This window comes from Tamandua tetradactyla, chromosome 2 (assembly GCF_023851605.1).
Source record: "Tamandua tetradactyla isolate mTamTet1 chromosome 2, mTamTet1.pri, whole genome shotgun sequence".
Lineage (NCBI taxonomy): Eukaryota > Metazoa > Chordata > Mammalia > Pilosa > Myrmecophagidae > Tamandua > Tamandua tetradactyla.
The window spans coordinates 151,277,473-151,296,392 of NC_135328.1; the positions used below are offsets into that span (position 1 = coordinate 151,277,473).

At 43.6% G+C, this 18,920-nt stretch overlaps 1 protein-coding gene and 1 pseudogene across 7 annotated transcripts in view; one reads left to right on the plus strand and one right to left on the minus strand.

Annotated features, from left to right (window-relative positions):
* TULP4 (TUB like protein 4) overlaps window positions 1-18,920 on the plus strand; it is a 422,942-nt gene that overhangs the window by 226,192 nt on the left and 177,830 nt on the right. The gene's annotated exons all lie outside the window — the stretch shown is intronic.
* Window positions 6,143-7,320, minus strand: LOC143654345 (gamma-aminobutyric acid receptor subunit rho-2 pseudogene; annotated as a pseudogene).

The window sequence follows — 18,920 nt, forward strand, 5'->3', positions numbered from 1 at the left end:
AATGAAAGCCTGGTAGTACCTATCACACTTTATATATGAAAAAGGTTTTGGTTTAATGTTAGAGCATCTGTTGAAGAGTATAGCCAGATTCAGTTCCGTTGAACAAAAATTCATGTGCATGTGAACTAGCAATTATGCCAGATAATTTAATCTGCTTTAAATATTGTTTAAATATTTTAAATTACATCAGTCATACTTTGAACACGTTAAGATATTCAGAGAGTAAAGAAGAGAATCCAGTATCCAGAGACGCAACCAATGTTGACAGTTTGGTATTCTTCATAAACTTTTTATGCATGTAACAACAGGCAAAATTTACACAATCATATGTGTAAAGGTACACCGCTTTAAAAAATGATAGTCACAGTACATCTATTCTGCAGCTTGCTTTTTCCCTCTATCTAATTTTACTTGAACATTTTCTTGATGTTACATACCGATCTAAAAGAAAAGAAAAAGATTCTTATTCAAATGAATGGGTGTATCATTATTATTATTTATTCATTTGTGTATTGATGGATATTTACATTGTTTTGTCTCTGTTTTCCTTATTGATTTTTTAGCACCTTCAACTTAAACAGTGTATTTTAACCTGAACCCACTTGTTTTATCAGTTGCTACAGTGTGCAAATGTGCTAGCTATGGGGCAGTATCTACAAATAGCTACATCATTGCTTGTTTAATTTGCTCCTCAGAGTTAACTTTATGCAGCAGATTGTCATACAACTGTTAAAGAGAAGGCTGACTTAACTATTATTCCTTGTACTTCATTTCACCAAACGTATTTGTAATTGGAATGGCCTCCAGGGGCCATCTGTAGAGTATAGTTCACATGGGTATTTCCCAGATAAGGAAAAGTCATTACTATGCCCAACAGATAGGAAAATCAACTAACAGGAAAAGGAGCAAACAGAATTCTAAAAATATTGAAGCCAAATAATTGAAAAGTCATATGATAGATGGGGAGGAAAGTATTCCATTTATGGATTGGTTTTCTGAAAATTGAAAACTCAAGGGTCTAAAGAACTTCATTCAGACAGCATAATTTGAATTTCATTTTGCATGGGTACTGTGTTTATTTTAAAAGAGAAATAAATTGAAAGTATTTAAAATAATAAAAATAGCATGAGCACAACTTTAATGTTGAGAGGATTTCTTATATAGGCTAATATATATGTTTGGAGTACAGTTAGGGGATGGGAGTGTTCCTATTTATTTCATTGTATAAAATTTTAAATAAAAAAACATAAGGAAGTATATTATGATGAAATGTAACAGTATGCATGTGGTAGTTAAATTCAATTGTCAACTTGGCCAGGTGAACTTGCCTAGTTCTGTTGCTGTGGACATGAGCCAATGTACGTGAACCTCATCTGTTGCTCAACACATCTGCGGTCGGCTAAGAGGCGTGCCTGCTGTAATGAATGATGTTTGATTCAATTGGCTGGTGCTTAAATGAGAGAGCTTAGCACAGCCCAAGCAGCTCAGCATACCTCATCTTGGCACTCGCAACTCAGTCAAGACTTTTGGAGATGCAGAAAGGAATCACCCCAGGGAAAGATGTTGGAACCCAGAGGTCTGGAGAGAAGGCCAGCAGAGATCACCTTGTGCCTTCCCATGTAAGAAAGAACCTCAGTTGAGCCTTTCCTCTGAAGAACTGTACATTAACTAAATAAATCCCCTTTTATTTAAAGCCAGTCTGTCTCTGGTGTGTTGTATTCTGGCAGCTAGTAAACTACAACAATGCATATATCTTGAAAAACTAAATAACAACATGGTCCTTGTATACAGCAAGATCATTAGCTATTCTTTGAATATTTTTTCTGCCCCTTTTTCTCTTCTCTTTCTGGGACTCCCACAATGTGTGTATTGGTATGCTTGATGTGTCCCATAGATTGCTGTTCTTTTTTCTCTGTGTTCCTCAGACCAAATGATTCAATGACCTCATCTTCAGATTCTCTACTCCATTCTTCTGCCAGCTCCAATCTGCTGTTGAACCTCTGTAGGAATTTTTTTTTTATTTCTGTTACTGTGATCTTCAACTCTGTTTGAGTTCTTTTCTTGATTTCTCTCTTTATTGACAATTTTCTTCACATTCATTAATTGTTTTCCTGATACTCTTTAGTTCTTGGCCTGTATTTTCCTTAAGCTCGTTGAGCATAGTTAGGATTATTTTTTTAAAAGTCTTTGGTACATGCCAGGTCTGGTCCTTCTCATTGATGGTTTCTAATGCTTTAATCTTTTCCTTTGTTGGACCATTACTTCCTGTTTCTCTGTATATTTTGTAATCTTTTGTTGCAAGTTGGACATTTTGATATTTTAATGTGTTATCATGGAAATTTAGCATCTGAGGTGTCTTTTTCTTAGGCTTGTATCCAGCTAGTGTGACAGAGATTTGCTTGATTGTGAGGAACTAACAGAAAAAAAAAAAAAAGGGAAAAGGAAACACTATGCAGTTTGGCCTGTGGGAAAGCTTTCCTTAAGAGTTTATCCTAATAATGAGTTTTGGGAAATAGTCTGAGGCAAATAAACATGGGCTCTTCCACAGTCTTTTCTGTGATGTCTTGGCCTTGAGTGCATGGGTGACCCTGGTAATTCCCCCAGAGAATTAGGATTACAGATGTCCTCATTTCCCTAGTGTTTTCTCACAGTTCTGCTGCACTGTCTATCCTGCTGCCAGCAATTTTTTACCCCAGGCAGCTGTGAGTTGACTGTTCTGCAGTATTCTGTATGAAAGCTCTCTGAGCCACCTGCTGCAGTGTGTGTCCTGGATTCTGTCTTACCGGCTGCCACCAGAGAGATTTGCACAGACATACATGTACCTTACTATGTTCACAAAGGTTACTGTGCTCCCTCTGGAACCAGGGCTGGCTCCATGCTGAGTCCATGAGGGGATGAAGGAGGGGCCAGCAAGGGTGTCATGAGATTTTTTCTACCATTTTAAGATTGCTTTTCTCTTGATTCATTGCTCCCCCTATTACTGCAATCCTTTAAGTATTTCCAGAGCTTTGAGAAAGACGTTTTTGCCATTTATTCCTGATTTTTCAAAGCTTCAGTATGGGGGATAAAACCCTAGAGTGTTTTACACTGCCATCTTGGTCAGGGTGGGGCCCCCTCATTTCTCTTAACCTTTTAATTTGAGTAATTTGAGTTAACATTAATTAGATCTCTTTTGGTAAAAGTTGCAGAAATCCTACTTTAACAACAGCAACAAAAAGGCACAGGATCAGGGATTTATTATAACTCAAAACTGACATATCCCTCGGTTGATGTGACTTTCAGCACATTTCAGTCCAGGGATTTAGATGGTATCTTCAGATGTCTGCTTTCTTTGTCTTTGGCTCATGTGTTTTCTTCATGTGTTTACTTTATTCTCTTGTCACAGTAGATCTAGGGAAAAAGAAAGACTCTCTGTCCTTCAGGGCCAATATATACAATTTCAGGAGTGATCATAATATCCTATCCCTTGGAGCAATCCCTGTCAGTAAGGTCTGGAAGACCTGCCTGCATGGCCTGAGTCCCGGTCCTCCCCGGCAGCTGGGAAGCGTGGTGATGGCTGATCCTGGCACAGATATGTGGATAGGACTAAGGCATTGCTCCCTCCTTTATGAAAACAGGAGTGCTGGACACAGAACAACCATGTTCACCATAGACTCAAATAGCAGCAATTCTACTTTTCTATAATTGTGCCTGTCATTTTTCCTCAAAATTTTCCTCTTGCCTCAAAGCTCAAAAAGTGATCATTTTCAAAGACATTATATTTGTACAATTTTATTTATGCTGGATTTGCTGTGGTTTGATATTTCTGCATTTTGCTCAGTCCACTTGAAGTTGATTTGAAATATTGTGCAAGGTGAGTTAGGATAGTTTTAAGGAGCACGGGCTTAGTGTTAAGGAATGCCTGGCCTCCACATCATGGCTCCATCTTGTAGAAGCTGTGGGACCTTGGGCAAATTGTGTTATCTTCCTGTTTCAGTTTTCTAATCTGTAAAAGTAAGGGGCCACAATAGTGCTTATTCAGTAGGGGTGGTCCAAGGATTAATGAGAGAATGCATGTAGCACTATTAGCAGAGAATCAAGCAGGGTACCTGCACCCAATAAATGTGAGCTGCTGTTATAATCACTTCTATCAGTATTCCCTCCTGTCCACCCCTGTCCTGTCAGTACCCACCATTTAAAGAGCAGAGTGCTGGTTGTCTCTTCCCATTTGTCTTGCTCTCATGCTGACTTCACCACTTGCATATTCTTGGCAAGAATCATCCTTGCTTTTAGGCAATTCAATCAGATGATTTCTGCATGTCATAGATTCTGTCTGTGATACAGAGGTCCAGTTTTACAAATCAACTAAATACAATGTTCATCAGTTTTTGCTTTCTTTACGTCAAGTGCAGTGTTTTAAAAAGTAGAGTAAAAGAGGTAATATATACAAAAAGAATTCCTTTAAAATGTGCTAAACAGACCTATTTTAATATACTGTTTACTAATTTTTATATATTATATATATGAAATTATGTAAATCATATATATTTATTTTGTTACAAAAAGAGGGGGGATGCTCAAAGAGGAAAATTTAAAAATCTTGTAATCCATCTCCTGTAGGTAACCCTTGTTTATATTTGGGTATTTCTTTCCAGACCACTTTTCTATATATACATACATTGTAGTATAAGTTTAACAGTGTTTCACTCAAATAGTCACAGGTGTTCAAAATGGATTTTTTAAAACTTGTTTGTTTTTAACTTTCTCACAACAAGTGCCTGTCTTTTTCTCTTAAGCACAGGCATTCAGAATCCCAGAGGAAAATTCGGGTGAGCCTGCTTTCTGTCTGTAATCTCACGAGAACACAGCTGGAAGTGTATGACTTTGGGCTACATTATTTTACGTTACATTAACCAGGGATTGAGGGAAGTAGATTTTGATAGGATTGTAAAGCTGATGTGATTATGGGTAGTGAGAATGTGTTTGTTCAGCAGGAAAGGGGCTTCCAACAAGAAGGTGAATTTTAGGTGGAAACTGTGGAAAATAGTCCTGGAAGACTTCCAAGAGCAGTTGTACTATTTATTCAAGCCTTTGTGGAAACCATCTTGAAAGTGGGCATTTATGTCTTAGAGTAACACTAAGGGACAGGAGGCAGTCATGGCTGGAGCCAGCAAGGCCCTAAGTGGATTCTGAGGTAGAGGTAGTCGTAGTCATTGCACTGTACTGACCACTCCAGCTCTCCTCCTACCAGTGACGTGGTAGGTTCCCACTTCTCCATTCCCTTCCAATGAGGTGTTTTCATCTAATTTCACTTGTCCAATGAAATATGAACAGAAACTTAAAAAAAAATAATGCCTCATTTTCCCACATTCCCTTCTCCATATGCTGCAGTTGACTATGTTACAGGCACTGGAGGCTCCATCAGCCCATGTCACTGCGTGGAAAACAGTGTGAAGCAGTGACCCCAGCTGATCTACAGTGGGTATGAAGCATGATTAAGAAAGAACCCTGTTGTTTTAAGCCAATTAGAGGTAGGCATTTGTGTTAGTTTGCAAACTGCTGGGATGCAGTATACCAGAACTGGAATGGTTTTAAAAAAAAAGATAATTTGTTAGGTTACAAGGTTACAGTTCTAAGGCCTTGAAAATGTCCAAATTAAGGGAAGTCTAAAAAAATATCCAAACTAAGGCATTGAGGGAAAGATACTTTGACTTAAGAAGACCAATGATGTTCAAGGTTTCTCTCTCAGCTGGAAAGGCACTTGGTGATGTCTGCTAGCTTTCTCTTCAGGCTTCTTCAGTGGGTTCCCTGGGGGGTATTTTCTTTATGCATCTCCAAAGGCCTTTGGCTATGTGGGCTCTGTTGGTTTTAAAGCTTTTTCCAAAATGGTTCCCTCTTAAAGAGCTCCAGTAAGCAACCCACCTTGAAAGGGTGGAGACACGTCTCCATGGAAGCCATCTAATCACAAGTTACCACCCATAATTGGGTGGGTCACATCTCCATGGAAACAGTCAAAAAGATCCTACCCAGCAAATATTGAATGAGAATTAAAGGACATGGTTTTTCTGTGGTACATAATGGCTTCAAACTGGCACAGGATTATTTGTTATTGCAATAAAGCATAGCCCCATCTCAACTCCAAGAGTGGTATCCATCCTTCCCCTCAACCCTGCTGAAACACATTACCTGTTCCTAGGGCTGATGTGTGTTGCAGTTGAGCTTGGTTAAGGTAAATTATAATATAGGTTCTGGTGCATGGGAACTTCTCCCTCAGCTTCCACTCCTTCCATTCCTGCACTGTGGTCAGGTAGTTGACAGCCGCGTACTCCAGCACAGAGAGGAACACAAACACGAAGCTGACCCAGAGGTAGATTTCCACGGCCTTGATGTAGGAGACGCGGGGCATGGAGGCATTCACACCCATGATGATGGTGGACATGGTCAGCACCGTAGTGATACCCAGCGAAACTCTGGCGGGCACAGCTCTGCGGTCGATCCAGAAGGATACCCAGGACAGCATGACCATCAGGGTGGCGGGGAAGTAGGTTTGGAGCAAGAAGAAGATGTGGCGACGCAAGGTGAAGTTAATGTACAGACGGTTGTACCAGCCGGTGCTGTTGTAGAAGGCCAGCCTGAAAGTGGTGTGAAACTTGTGAATCAGAAATTGAGACAGGGATATCTTCTCATCTGTTTTCAGGGATTCGTCCCCATTCTTCCAATACAGCATCAGATCTTCATCTGTATATGCATAGCTTTCCAGCTCCAAAGAACAGGTCTGGGAGTCCAGAGGGAAGTGGCTGAAGTCCATGTTGCACATGGCAGTGACAGTAATCCTCATGCTGTACAGCACGTGACCATCCGGGAACACTCTCAACATGATGTTGTCGGTAGTGGTGTCATGAATGAATGACCTTTTGGAGTGAACAAAGAAGACATCTGGGACCCAGATCTTCTTCACCAGTCGGCCATCGAAGGTCATGCTCTTGTTGCTGGTGCTGGGAAAGGCCAGCCTCTCATCCTTCCAGTAATGCCGCAGGTACAGGGTCATGGTGAAGTCCATGTCTACCTCGGAGATACTGTCCAGACTCTCCATCTGTACATCCATGCCCACAGGGATGGCAGGGCCTCCAAAGGCAGGCCTCATGGTGAAGTCATGTTCGTTCACCCTGAGAAGCGGCTGAGGTTTTCCTTTTTGGATTTTCGTTACATTGAGATTCTTCTTAGAGAAGTGACTGCGCTGGGGAGCCTCTAACCACGTAAGATCTTTAATTCCCGATGTATGTAAAACAAAAAAATCTATGTTAAGTCACAGTTCTCTTTCTGTTGTCGTCTGACAGCATGGCCGGGCCAGCCTGTGGCTTTTCCTGGGTGCTCTGAGCTGTTTTTGAGAGAGATGGTCAAGTACGCAGGCGGCGTGCCCCCCTCCATAATATAGGTTCTATACATTGGCACACTAACCTGCCTAGCCCATTGAGAACAGATTTATTTTGATGTAGAAAGCTGATTCATGTATTATGAAAATTTGAATGTCAAGTCTGAAAGCCAGAATGGTAGATGTAGGTGTTCCACAGGGCAGTGAGGACAAGTCCACTTGCAGAAAAATATAAAATAATAAGTTTGCACCTTCTTCAACAGGTACTAGGGCTTATGGTTTTAGTGTTCACAATCTAATCTACCTGTGTAAGATCAACAAGTTGCCACTAGTAAATACGTATAGGAGAGGGTTTCACTGTTTCTCCAAACCAAGCCTCATAAAAGGTTGTTGGCTTACCATGTATCCTACCATGCATCCCACCCCTCACGTCTTCAGTCATCTAGTGTGGCATGGTTGTGGTGCACACTCAGTTCCCACCCTTTAGGACAGGTCATGCCTGTCCACTGGAGATTTTGAGGACTACCCTTCATGATAAGACCAGAGAGGGTTTCCTTTTATCATTGACCTGCTTTGCTGTAAATGGCTGCTGCTTCCTCCTTGCCTTTACAAAAAAATACCTTTCACTCAGGGGCAGCTGTAGCAGACAGCACCTTAAGATGGTTAGTTAACTGTCGGTTCCTCTACCCTACCCCACCCTACCCAAAAAAATCACAATAAATAACTTTCACTTATGAATCTTTGCTTTGGAGCCCCTGTATAAAATTTAGTGTGGAGAGGCAATTTGTACAAAGTTCATTTTTCTTTAAATAGAGAACCACCTGTATAGACTCAAAATCGTTTTCCATTAATAGACATTTAATATTCAGTTTTCTTATTTTTAAATACCTTAACAAAATTACAAAACGAGTGTTACTTCTCAGTGAACTGTTATTTGATTTGTTTTGGTAGGATTATGTCATTGGCATTTGCCACTCCCTGTTACTTGAAGACTCAAGTTATTTTTATCTTTGAGTCCCTTAGAGACCTTTTTTTTAAAAGTAGAAACACCCTTGTGAGTGTGTAATGATATATACATACATATATCACATTGCTAGTACCTTCCTTTTATAGGAATTATGTGTTCATGTATAAAACAAATGCTTTTGCCACTACACAGATTAGTTCCTTGCCTATTAGGAATCTGAAAGGTTGGCAATTTGTTTTAGAATTTTGAAGTAATAGGAGATAAAAGGTTTAGGAGGCGAAAGGGTGAGAAAGAAGGAGGGTAGTCCAGGAAATTTAAAGTGGGCGGGTTTATTTCTGTGCTCCCGGGCAGAGCTCACCGAACCCAAGATGGAGAGAGGTGAGTCCGCACACGGGCTTTGGCGCGGGCAGCTTTTAAGGATGGAGGTCAGGTGACGTCCGGAAGGGGTGGTTCATCAGTTCTGGAAATCATGTTGTCCGGAAGGGGTGGGTCATTAGTTCCAGAAGTCATTTTGGGAGGGGCAACACAGCCTCCGCAGCTCAAGTTGCAGTGCCCTTCCCCGTTCCCCTGACCTAACATTCCAGCCTTTTTGTGATAATAGGGCATCGAGATTCTTCTGGCTACTTCCTGCTGTACTGGGGTGATGTGGGGTGATAGACTGGGGTTGTCATGGTCAGGAGAGGGAGGAGGTTAGCTATAGGAATCTGGTGAGGAGGGTAGGTGGTGATAATGATGTAGGAGCATTTGGTTGACTGCTACCCATGATAGTTCCTTCATGCGTCCCTGAAGGAAGTTGAGGAAACAGGGAGCTAGGAGAAAAAAGAGGTAGATTAGGATAACTGGTCCTAGTAGATGGAGGAGCCATGTCGCCAGGGGAGAAGAAAACCAGTCTAAGGCAGAGTTGGTTCCTTGTCTTTTGTGGTAGAGATCTTCTTTTAGTTTGTTTAAGGTTTGAATATTTTGCTCCATACGTAGGATGTGCCCTCAGTGTGGATTAGGAGAACAAATAGCACGAGTGATGCAGACGCAAGTGGGCCCCAGGGGGTGACAAGTGTAGGGGTTCTCATCCTGTTTGTATAGTTTGACCCATGATAGGTGATGCCAAGAGGAGTCACCCAGAAGTTTCACCGCCGTAGGAGTGGTGAGAATCACTGTGTGTCCAACACAGTTGGAGTGGTCCAGGCTGAAGCTGTTAAAGGAGTATTTCATCTCCTGGCCGGAGCCCATGGGCAGGATCAGTGGGATTAGTTTCCTTGGGTTGTGGCAGGTATCAATCTGCATGTTCCCGCAGCAAATGCCTGATTAAGGAGAGATATGGTAAGTAAGAGCCCAAAGGGGGAGGCTGCACGGGCAGGTGGTGATTAAGTAGGAATGGGCAGCCGTACATGAGCTCAAAAGGACTTAAGAAAGTAGGTGCCCATGGAGTAGCACATAGTCGGGCAAGGGCTAGAGGAAGGAGGTCAACCCAAGATTGTCATAGTTCAATGGCTAACTTGGTTAGTTGTGTCTTGATAAGACCGTTAGCTTGTTCTACTTTACCAAAGGATTTGGGTTGGTAAGGAACATGTAGTTTCTATTCTATTCCCAAGGCTGACGAGGTCTGCTGGACCACCTGAGAAATAAAGGCTGGGTCATTATCAGATCGGATGGAGGTGGGTAGTCGAAAGCGGGGAATGATTTGTTTCAGGAGGATGCCAGCCACCACATCAGCAGTCTCCCAACTAGTAGGGAAAGCTTCTATCCAGCCTGTTAAGGTGTCAATTATAGTTAGTAGGTATCGTAATTTTTTGTGAGTGGGCATGTGTGTGAAATCGATTTGCCAGTCCTGCCCTGGAAGGTGACCCCTCAGTTGATGGGTTGGGAAAGTGGGGCGCAACCCTCCTTGCAAGTTTGTTATTTGGCAAGTGGGACAGGAGGAGCAGACCGACGTTATGAGGTTAGTTAGGGATGAGTGATGGAATAAGGGCTGGAGGAACCATGTGAGGGCCCTAGGTCCGATATGAAGTGACCAATATACTTGAGAAAGAATATCGGGGGCCTGTTTGGTTGGAAGAGCCACCTTGTTATTGAGGAAGATCCAGCCTTCCGGTGTAGTAGAGCCTCCCTGTGCAAGGAGGTTTTCACGTTCCCTGGAAGAGTAGGCAGGTTGGAGGGAAGGAAGAGTAAAGAAAAGAATCGGTGCTGAAGGGTTTAAAGGTGAGGGCTCTTTAGTCAGTCCTCACATGACAGCATTGGCCCAATTATTTCCACGGGTGATATCGGAATTATCTGTTTGGTGCCCTTTGCAGTGGATGATGGCCACCTGTGAGGGCAATAGAAGTGATTGAAGCAAGCGTTGAGTAAGCTTAGCATTAATTACAGGTGAGCCTTTGGTGGTAAGGAACCCTCGCTTCTTCCAGATGGCTGGGTGGCAGTGTGTGATTAGGAAAGCATATTTGGAGTCCGTGTAGATATTGGTGGATTTGTTTTTGGCTAGGTGTAAGGCTCTAGTGAGAGCAATTAGTTCAGCTTTTTGGAGTGCGGTTCCATCTGGGAGCTGTACAGCTTCAAGTATTTTGGTGAGAGGAACTATAGTGTATGAAGCCCTGCGCCATCCCTGTTGGTCTATAATTGAGCTACCGTCTATAAAAAGGGTGAGATCTGCTTGCAACAGTGGCGTGTCTGAGAGGCCCTGACGTGGGGAGGTGAACAAAGTGATTTCAGTGCAAAGGTGAGTGGGCTGTGGAGAGGGGCTTGATAGGGGACCGTGAGGGAGGAGAATAGCAGGGTTGAGGCTAGGCGAGACAGAAAGTATGACATCCAGATTTTCCAGGAAGAGTAAATGAAATTCCTGGAGACAGGAAGGGATGAGCAGAGAGAGAGATTTATGGGATAAGAGGTCTTGTAGATGATGTGTCGACAGGACTTGGAGAGGCCTACCTACCCAGAGTGAGTTTAAGAGCTTCACACGTTAGGGTAGCAGCCTCAGCTAGTGCTTAGAGACAGGGAAGCCATCCACGGGTGGTGGGGTCCATCTGTTTAGAGAGATAGGCACCAGATTATAAGTTGGTCCCAGAGGTTGGGTTAAGACTCCCACTGCTATTCCTTGCTTTTCATCGGTGAAAAGGAAAAAGGGTTTGTTAGAATTTGGGAGAACGAGTGGAGGTGATCGAAGTAAGGCATCAGGGAGAACTGAGAAAGTTTTGGCTACAGTAGAGGGGTCGTCAAGGTGTCCCGTGGACGTCGCCTTGGCCGCATCATAAAGAGGCTTCACTAGGAGGGAAAAGCCAGGGACCCAGTGTCGGAAGAACCTCACAAAACCTAGGAAGGACAAAATCTGTTCAGCGTTTTCTGGAGGTTGGAGTTCTCGGAGGGCTTGCTGTCTGTCTACTGTTAGGTGTTGGGATGTGGGAGTGAGGCAGAGCCCCAGGTAGGTGACAGTGGAGGAGGAAAGTTGAGCTTTGGCGGGGGAGACTCAATATCCTCTGTCAGCTACAAAATTTAATAGGGTGGCTGTAGCCTTTATGGAAGTTTTATCAGAAGGGCTGCAAATTAACAGGTCATCTGCATATTGGAGAATGATACTGGGAGTTAGATTGCACTCTATTAGGTCCCTGGCTAGGGCTTGGCCAAAGATATGGGGGCTATCGCGAAACCCCTGAGGTAATACCATCCATGTAAGTTGTTGGGCCACCAAAGAGTCCGGGTCTTCCCAGGTAGAGGCAAATAAACTGTAACGGGCAAGGTCTAGAGGGATTGTGAAGAAGACATCTTTAAGGTCCAGGACAGAATAATGAGTAGTGTGAGGAGGTATGTGTGAGAGAAGAGTATATGGACTGGAAACTACTGGGTGGATGGGGATGACAGCCTCATTAATTAGTCTGAGGTTTTGGACTAAATGGTAAGAACCGTCAGGTTTTTTGACAGGCAAGATAGGGGTGTTATATGGCGAGTTAGTGGGTATGAGGAATCCCTTCCCCTTGAGCTGGTTAGTGATGGTTGGAGTCCTTTCTGGTGGGTTATGGAGATAGAAAATTGTGGCCAAGATGGGAGTGAGGATGGATCTTTTAGTCAGATGAGAACTGGTTTATGATGGGAAGCTATTAGGGGAGTTGAGGTATTCCATATTTCCGGGTTTACTAGGTGAGCTGGTAGGGGAGGAGTGGGAAGGGTGGAATCCCGAGTGGAAGTGGAGGCCACACATAAGGGTAATAGTAAATTTGTTTGAGGTTTTTGTATCCAGTGTAGTGAGGCCCCTAATTTGGCAAGAAGGTCTCACCCCATTAGTGCGGTGGGGCAAGAAGGTATGACTAAGAAAGAGTTTGTAATGGGGTAGCCTTCTATTATACATGTAAGGGGTCCTATGACCTGGGAAGGAAGAAGTTGACCTGAGTAGGAGGGGAAGATGGAGAAGGTTGCCCCTGTGTCCACTAAAAAGGAGGTGGACTTACCTGCTACCTTGATTGTTATCCTGGGTTCCGCGAGGGTGATTGGGGTCGCTGAGGCCAGGCATTGTCAGTCATCAGCCAGGCCCAGGACTGCCAGTGGTGGGGTCAACAGTTGGAAGGACAGCCCCTCCACGGCCAGGTGCCGTGGAGCAGTCACTTTTCCAATGTCCCTTTTTCCCACAGATGGGGCATGGTCCCTTGGGCGGTCGAAGATTGGGGCACTGGCGGGACCAGTGTCTGTCAAGGCCACATTTGAAACACCTTCCTGGTGGTGGATTAGTCGTAGCCAGCTTCTTGTCAGTTGAAGTGGGCCGCAGGGCCACAATCAGGGATTGGGTTTGTAAGTTTGCCCTTCGGCGGTCCCAGGGCTCCTTCTCCGCCCTCTCCAATTCATCACAAGTATTAAAAATTTTAAAGGCCGTGTTTACCAGGTCATGAATAGGGGCCTGAAGACTGTCCTTGATTTTTTTTAATTTGCGCCTTATATCTGGAGCTGACTGGAATATAAAATGTGTGGCTAAGATGGTTTTATCAGCCTCTGAGTCAGGGTCTAGGCGGGTATATTGGGAGAGGGCTTCTGTGGGCCAGTTTAGAAAAGCAACAGGAAGAAGAGCAGATTACATGGATATCATACCAGGTAAGGTCGTAGGCATTAGCCAGATATTGAAATTCTTTAGTATAGGTAGTTGGATCGTTAGAGAAGGAGCCCAACCATTTCTCGATTTGAGAGAGATCAGCCAGGGAGAAAGGAGTGTGTACTCGAATTAACCCTTCAGGTCCTGCAACTTCCCTGAGCGGGCAGAGTAAAGTACTTTTATGAGAGGTATGGGAGCTTACAGGTGAGGATGGCAGGGCCGCTGAGGACAGTGAAGGAGTAGGCGGTGGTGGAGGAGCTGGTGAAGGGAGAAGAGGGCACGGTGGTTGTTGGAGAGTTGCTGGAATAGAAGGAGGTAGGGAAGGATAAAATGGTGGCTGGGGAGCCGCTAGAGCAGAAGGGGAAAGAGAAGGACAAGGTGGCGGTTGGAGCGCTGCCGGCGCAGAAGGAGGAAGTGAAAGACAAGATGGCGGCTGAGGTGCTGCTGGAGCAGAAGGAGGAGGTGAAGGACAAGATGGTGGCGGGAGAGCCGCCGGCAGAGGAGACTGTCATGTCTTGCCTCCATGACAGTCTCCTTTCTCATGTCTGGCTTTCAATGCCTTCTGAGACATTCCATCTTTTGTAACATAGGATTCTGGGTTAAGGAGTCTTATACCAAATAAGGTGTAGGAGGTGAAGGACAAGATGGTGGCTGTAGCTCCGCCAGAGGGAGAGGAGGATAGTTTCCCTAAATGCGGTGGAGGCCCTGGTTGTTTAAAGGAAGATGAATTGAGGGGGTCGGAAAAGGAGGAAGTTTCATCAGATTGTTTGTGTAGAAGTGGGGATTTGAGGGTTTCTCTGGCTAGAAGAACCTGAGCCATAGAGCAGGAAGTACAGAGGGAGGGGCGGGAGCGCAGAAGACAAAAAGCCTGGACATAAGGAATTTCGGCCCATTTGTCTTTCCTCTGGCAAAAGTTGCGGTGGTTTGTAAGGGTGGAGAAGGAATCCTGGGACCGCTGAATGGCAAATTTAAAAACCCAATCCCTGGATTAAAATCGAAAGTCCCATCCTCAGGCTAATGAGAATCATTATCCAACTGATATTGGGGCCAAGCCTTTTTACAAAGGTAAGTGAGGCATTTTGGCCGGATGTCTGGAAGTAAATCCAGGGTGGATAGGCTTGTCAGAAGACAACCCAGAGGAGTACAAGGTTTGGTTTTCGAGGATTTGTTGCCCATACTGATGGGTCTCAAAGGACAAAGGACTGGCCCAGAGTGTCGGCATCCCAACACCCTGAGAGAGTCCTCGGAGCTCTTACGAGCCGGTGCTTGTCTTCCCAGGGAACGTCTCACCCTGGTTTGAGGCCCTTTCAGGTCCTGGACCTGAATTTGGGAGGGAAATGAGAAGTGGGGCATCCCCACAACTTTTCGAGTCCCGGGAAAGGGAGTGAGGCTTGCAGGCATCCCCGTTCACCTCAGCCCTCAGAAGAGAACCTGACGTGAATTCACGGTTTTCGGGGAGTAATTTACAGACAGGCTCTCTCGGAATGGCGAAACCCAGTAGCAGGGCTAGGATGGAAGGGACTTACCCAGTCCATGGTGGATGCAGTGGCGGCCAAAGGATCCCTTGTCGCTGGCTATGTGGAGAAAGGAGGAGAGAGGAAGCTGGGGCACCCCTGGCCAAGCAGGCACCACCTGCACTCCTCTCCTGGGTTTTGGCACCAAGATGAAACATTTAGGAGGTGAAAGGGTGAGAAAGAAGGAAGGTAGACCAGGAAATTTAAAGTGGGCGGGTATATTTCTGTGCTCCCGGGCAGAGCTCACTGAACCCAAGATGGAGAGAAGTGAATCCACGTGCGGGCTTTGGCGTGGGCAGCTTTTGAGGATGGAGGCCAGGTGATGTCCAGAAGGGGCAGTTCATTAGTTCCGGAAGTCATGTTGGGAGGGGCGACACAGCCTCCACAGCTCAAGTTGCAGTGCCCTTCCCCATTCCCCCGACCTAACAAGAGAAAGGGGAAAAAGACAAGAAAGGTTAATGTTAAGCCTGGAATGACCTTCCAAGCTTTCTGTACTCTCTTAGTGGTTTTTAACTTGTCTCACCAAGGACGGGAACAACTGCCTTTCATCCTGAACTGAGCTCTGTTTCAACATTTAACGTGACATTCCAACAGTGGTTTAGATTTTTCCCCCCTTGGACAGGCACTGGGAATCAAACCTGGGTCTTTGGAATGGCAGGCAACAACTCTGCCTGCTGAGCCACCATGGCTGGCCCTTCATGATTTTCTTTTTTTTTTAGTGGTTTGGGTTTAGAGTTCTCCTGTGACAAGCTCATAAGTGAGGTGAATGCTACTTAGTCCAAGGACTACACATGCAGCAAGAAGCTTTTAGTTAACTAGAATTAAAGTATCCTGCAGTGTACTGGAGGTGTTAATTACTAGCCAAAGCACAGTGCCTGAGAAACATTTCCAATCCAGTTGTTGGAAGGCCAGGCACTTCATGAATATACTTTTAAGTAAGAGGTGATCAGTTGTAACATTTATTGACTGTTTTCTATGTACCAGGTGCTTTGTATTCCTTTTCTTTTCTTTTGTTTTTTTAAAAATTGTTTATTCCTCACAACCTACCAGATTTAAGGCGAAACTTGCTCAAAGCCACACAGTTAGTGTGTTCTGCAGCCAGAATTAAAACAAGTCTGTCTGACTCCAGAGCCCATGCATGTGGTGATTGTGCTCTACTCAGAGGTCTTTAACATCCGTGGGTTTTGACGAAAAGGAGGGGATGGGTGTTCATATCCTCTCTTATCCTCTGACTTGCCCGCAGACCTCCAGTCACCTGCAGCACTTGAGGCAATTCTGCCTGAGTTTTTCAGATCCCAATAATCAGGCAAAAGAAGGTGCTGGTAACTAGCATTTTATAACTATTGCTTAACAATCTGTTAACCTCAGAGTTGTTTAGTACTAAGCACATTTAACAAGATAAAATGTTTACTCATAAACATAGAGTTTAACTATGGTATCAATTTACTGAGAATTACCATTTTATTAAGTTTATCAAATTAAAAAATATCTGTAAAAATTTTTACATTTACTGAGGTTAAAATTAATGTAAAGGTATTTCTTGTTACATAGGCATGCTATAAAAGCCTGTCAGTAAAAAAGTTAAGCATGTATCCCAATAGATGCCATATTGTTTTTATATATTATGTATTACTCTAACCGTAATAATAATGTATATTATAAAATTAACAAAAAGAAATTGTGAAAGGATGTGTCAATGAAATAGATGTTATTTTTAAATGCCTTGCCAGTCATAATGGGTTGATTCTATTTTAAAGTGACTTCTGAAGGTATACTGCTTAGAAGGCCACCTTCATTAATTCACAGTGTGTATGTAAATCCATATTTTAAAATAGTCTTCTTGGTAAATTCTTTCTTGATAATTTCAATTTTGAGAGGCCTGTGTCTTGTCAGATCTGCTTAGATCACCTTTGCATTTACCTCATAATGTGGCTGGTGAAGATCCATTCTGGGAGGAGAAGTGTCAATTCTGCCTTCTTTCCCTCATGCTCACTGTGCTTGCATAATTAGTTTTATCTTCACTCAGTGGTTTCTTTGCAATGATCTTTTAAAACTACTTGTCCATTTTGTGAGGTTAACTTAGTTAAACTAGGTACCTAACTCAGAAACCTACTTGCCTGGGCAGATATTTAACATACCTGTTGTAAGCAAGTGAACAGCAGAATGTTATAGAACTTGTACTCTTCCCTCTGAGTGCCTGACCTTACCTGACATGCATAACACTTTTGAATTAGGGACCAGAGACCCCATTGTCACTCTAGGTATTAAATATTAGTAGCATTTATTTTCTGTTTACTTTAAAATAACTATAAGAAGAAGTGCCAGATGTTCTGCTGTATCTCAGTGGGATTGTCTTGTGGACACCTGGGGGAACCTGCACTTCACTTTGGAAATCACTGATTAAGTCCATGGAAAGTGTCCCCTGCTTCTCCTGTATTGAGCTCTCTTGCCATCCTCTCAGGCTCTGGAGGGCCTCCACCGTGGTGGTAGTGCTCAGTACATCCAGTTACCTAGTCAAGATCATTTGGGTTGAGTTATGCCCGGGATATTCCCTGAGTAGAAGTCAGCCTGTTCAGCACATGTTCTTTACCCTATAATGATGTTTTCCTTCAAAGATAAGCAGTTCACTGTTTTCCACCAAAGTCTGTTTGATTGATTGTCTTTCTATCATCTCAAAAATGACCTCACATTCAGAGTGGTCAGAGATCAAATGATACATCTCTGTGGATCATCAATGAGGGTTTCTAGTGTGTAGCACATGACAATAAGCAAGTGAACAGCAAAATGTTTCTTTACAATTTCATAATTGTAAAAACCCAGATTTTCCTTTACTTTATAAGGTTTAATTCTGCAAATGCCCTCTCTTTTCCAAGCCAATCCCTGTTCTTACCAAAAATTTTACAAAGTTTATCTCCCCTTTCTTGTTTCTGCAGGAGAAATAATTATGTACCCAAATATGTACAAAGGACCACTCCCCCTATTGCCTTCCCATGTTTTTATTTATTTGTTTTCTGTTCAGGCCTCTTGAGTACCTTTCTTGGGCACCTGGAACTTTCTTGGGCACCTGGGCACTTGAGTAGCTTTCTTAGGCATCATCTTCCATGAAAATGAAAAACAGCTTGTCCATCTCCTTCAGAGTGAACTCAAGGAGTGATTTTCAAACTAATGTTCATCAATATCACCTGGAGGGCTTTTTAAAACACATATTGGGGACCCCACTCCATAATTTCTGATTCAGTTGATCTAGGCTGGCCTGATAATTTACATGTCGAACAGGTTTCCAGTTGATGCTGACGTTGTTGATCCTCAGATCTGACTTGTGATAACACCAAATTTCACATCAGTCTCATTTTTCCAAAGTTACAGTGTCTGGTTAGGTTCCCTAGAAGTGGAGTGAGAGATGGCAGTTCTTGCTCAAGTGATTTATAAGGACGGAAGTAAATAGTGCCGAGTGATTTGGGCCAGGTTCACTCCTGAAGCAGCAGATAAGCAGGAAAAAGGTGGGAGTTGTTGGCTCCCTGAGTCCCCTGACGTTCATTGGCTGTGCTGTTCATGAGAGGGGTCAGATTTCAAGGCATTTGAAAATCAGTAACAGAAAGGTGATAGCTGAGGGTGTGAGGATAAATATTTCTCAAGGGGATGTGGAAAATGAGATGTGGGTAGAAAAGAGAACCTTGGGGAACACACCCATTTTACAGGTGGAATTTCGAAGACTGCTGAGCAAAAAAAGATTGGAGGGGCAGGAGAGTGCAGTCTGGTGGAAACCATGGTAGAGAAAAGATTCAAGACAGTGTTGGTGAGATTCTGCAGGCCTGAAAAGACCAGAGAACATTGGTTTTGTCTAATCAGAATGGGACCATGATGCCCAAGTTGGAGTCCCCAAGAACATCAAGAAAGCAATTTGCTGTATTATAATGACAGTAACTAATGTAGCTGCTGTTCACCAGGACCAGTTTTGTCCATGTACTGGGTCAAATGTTATACTTGTGTCATTTCAGCCATAGAAAGGAGGCAGATTTCAGAGGT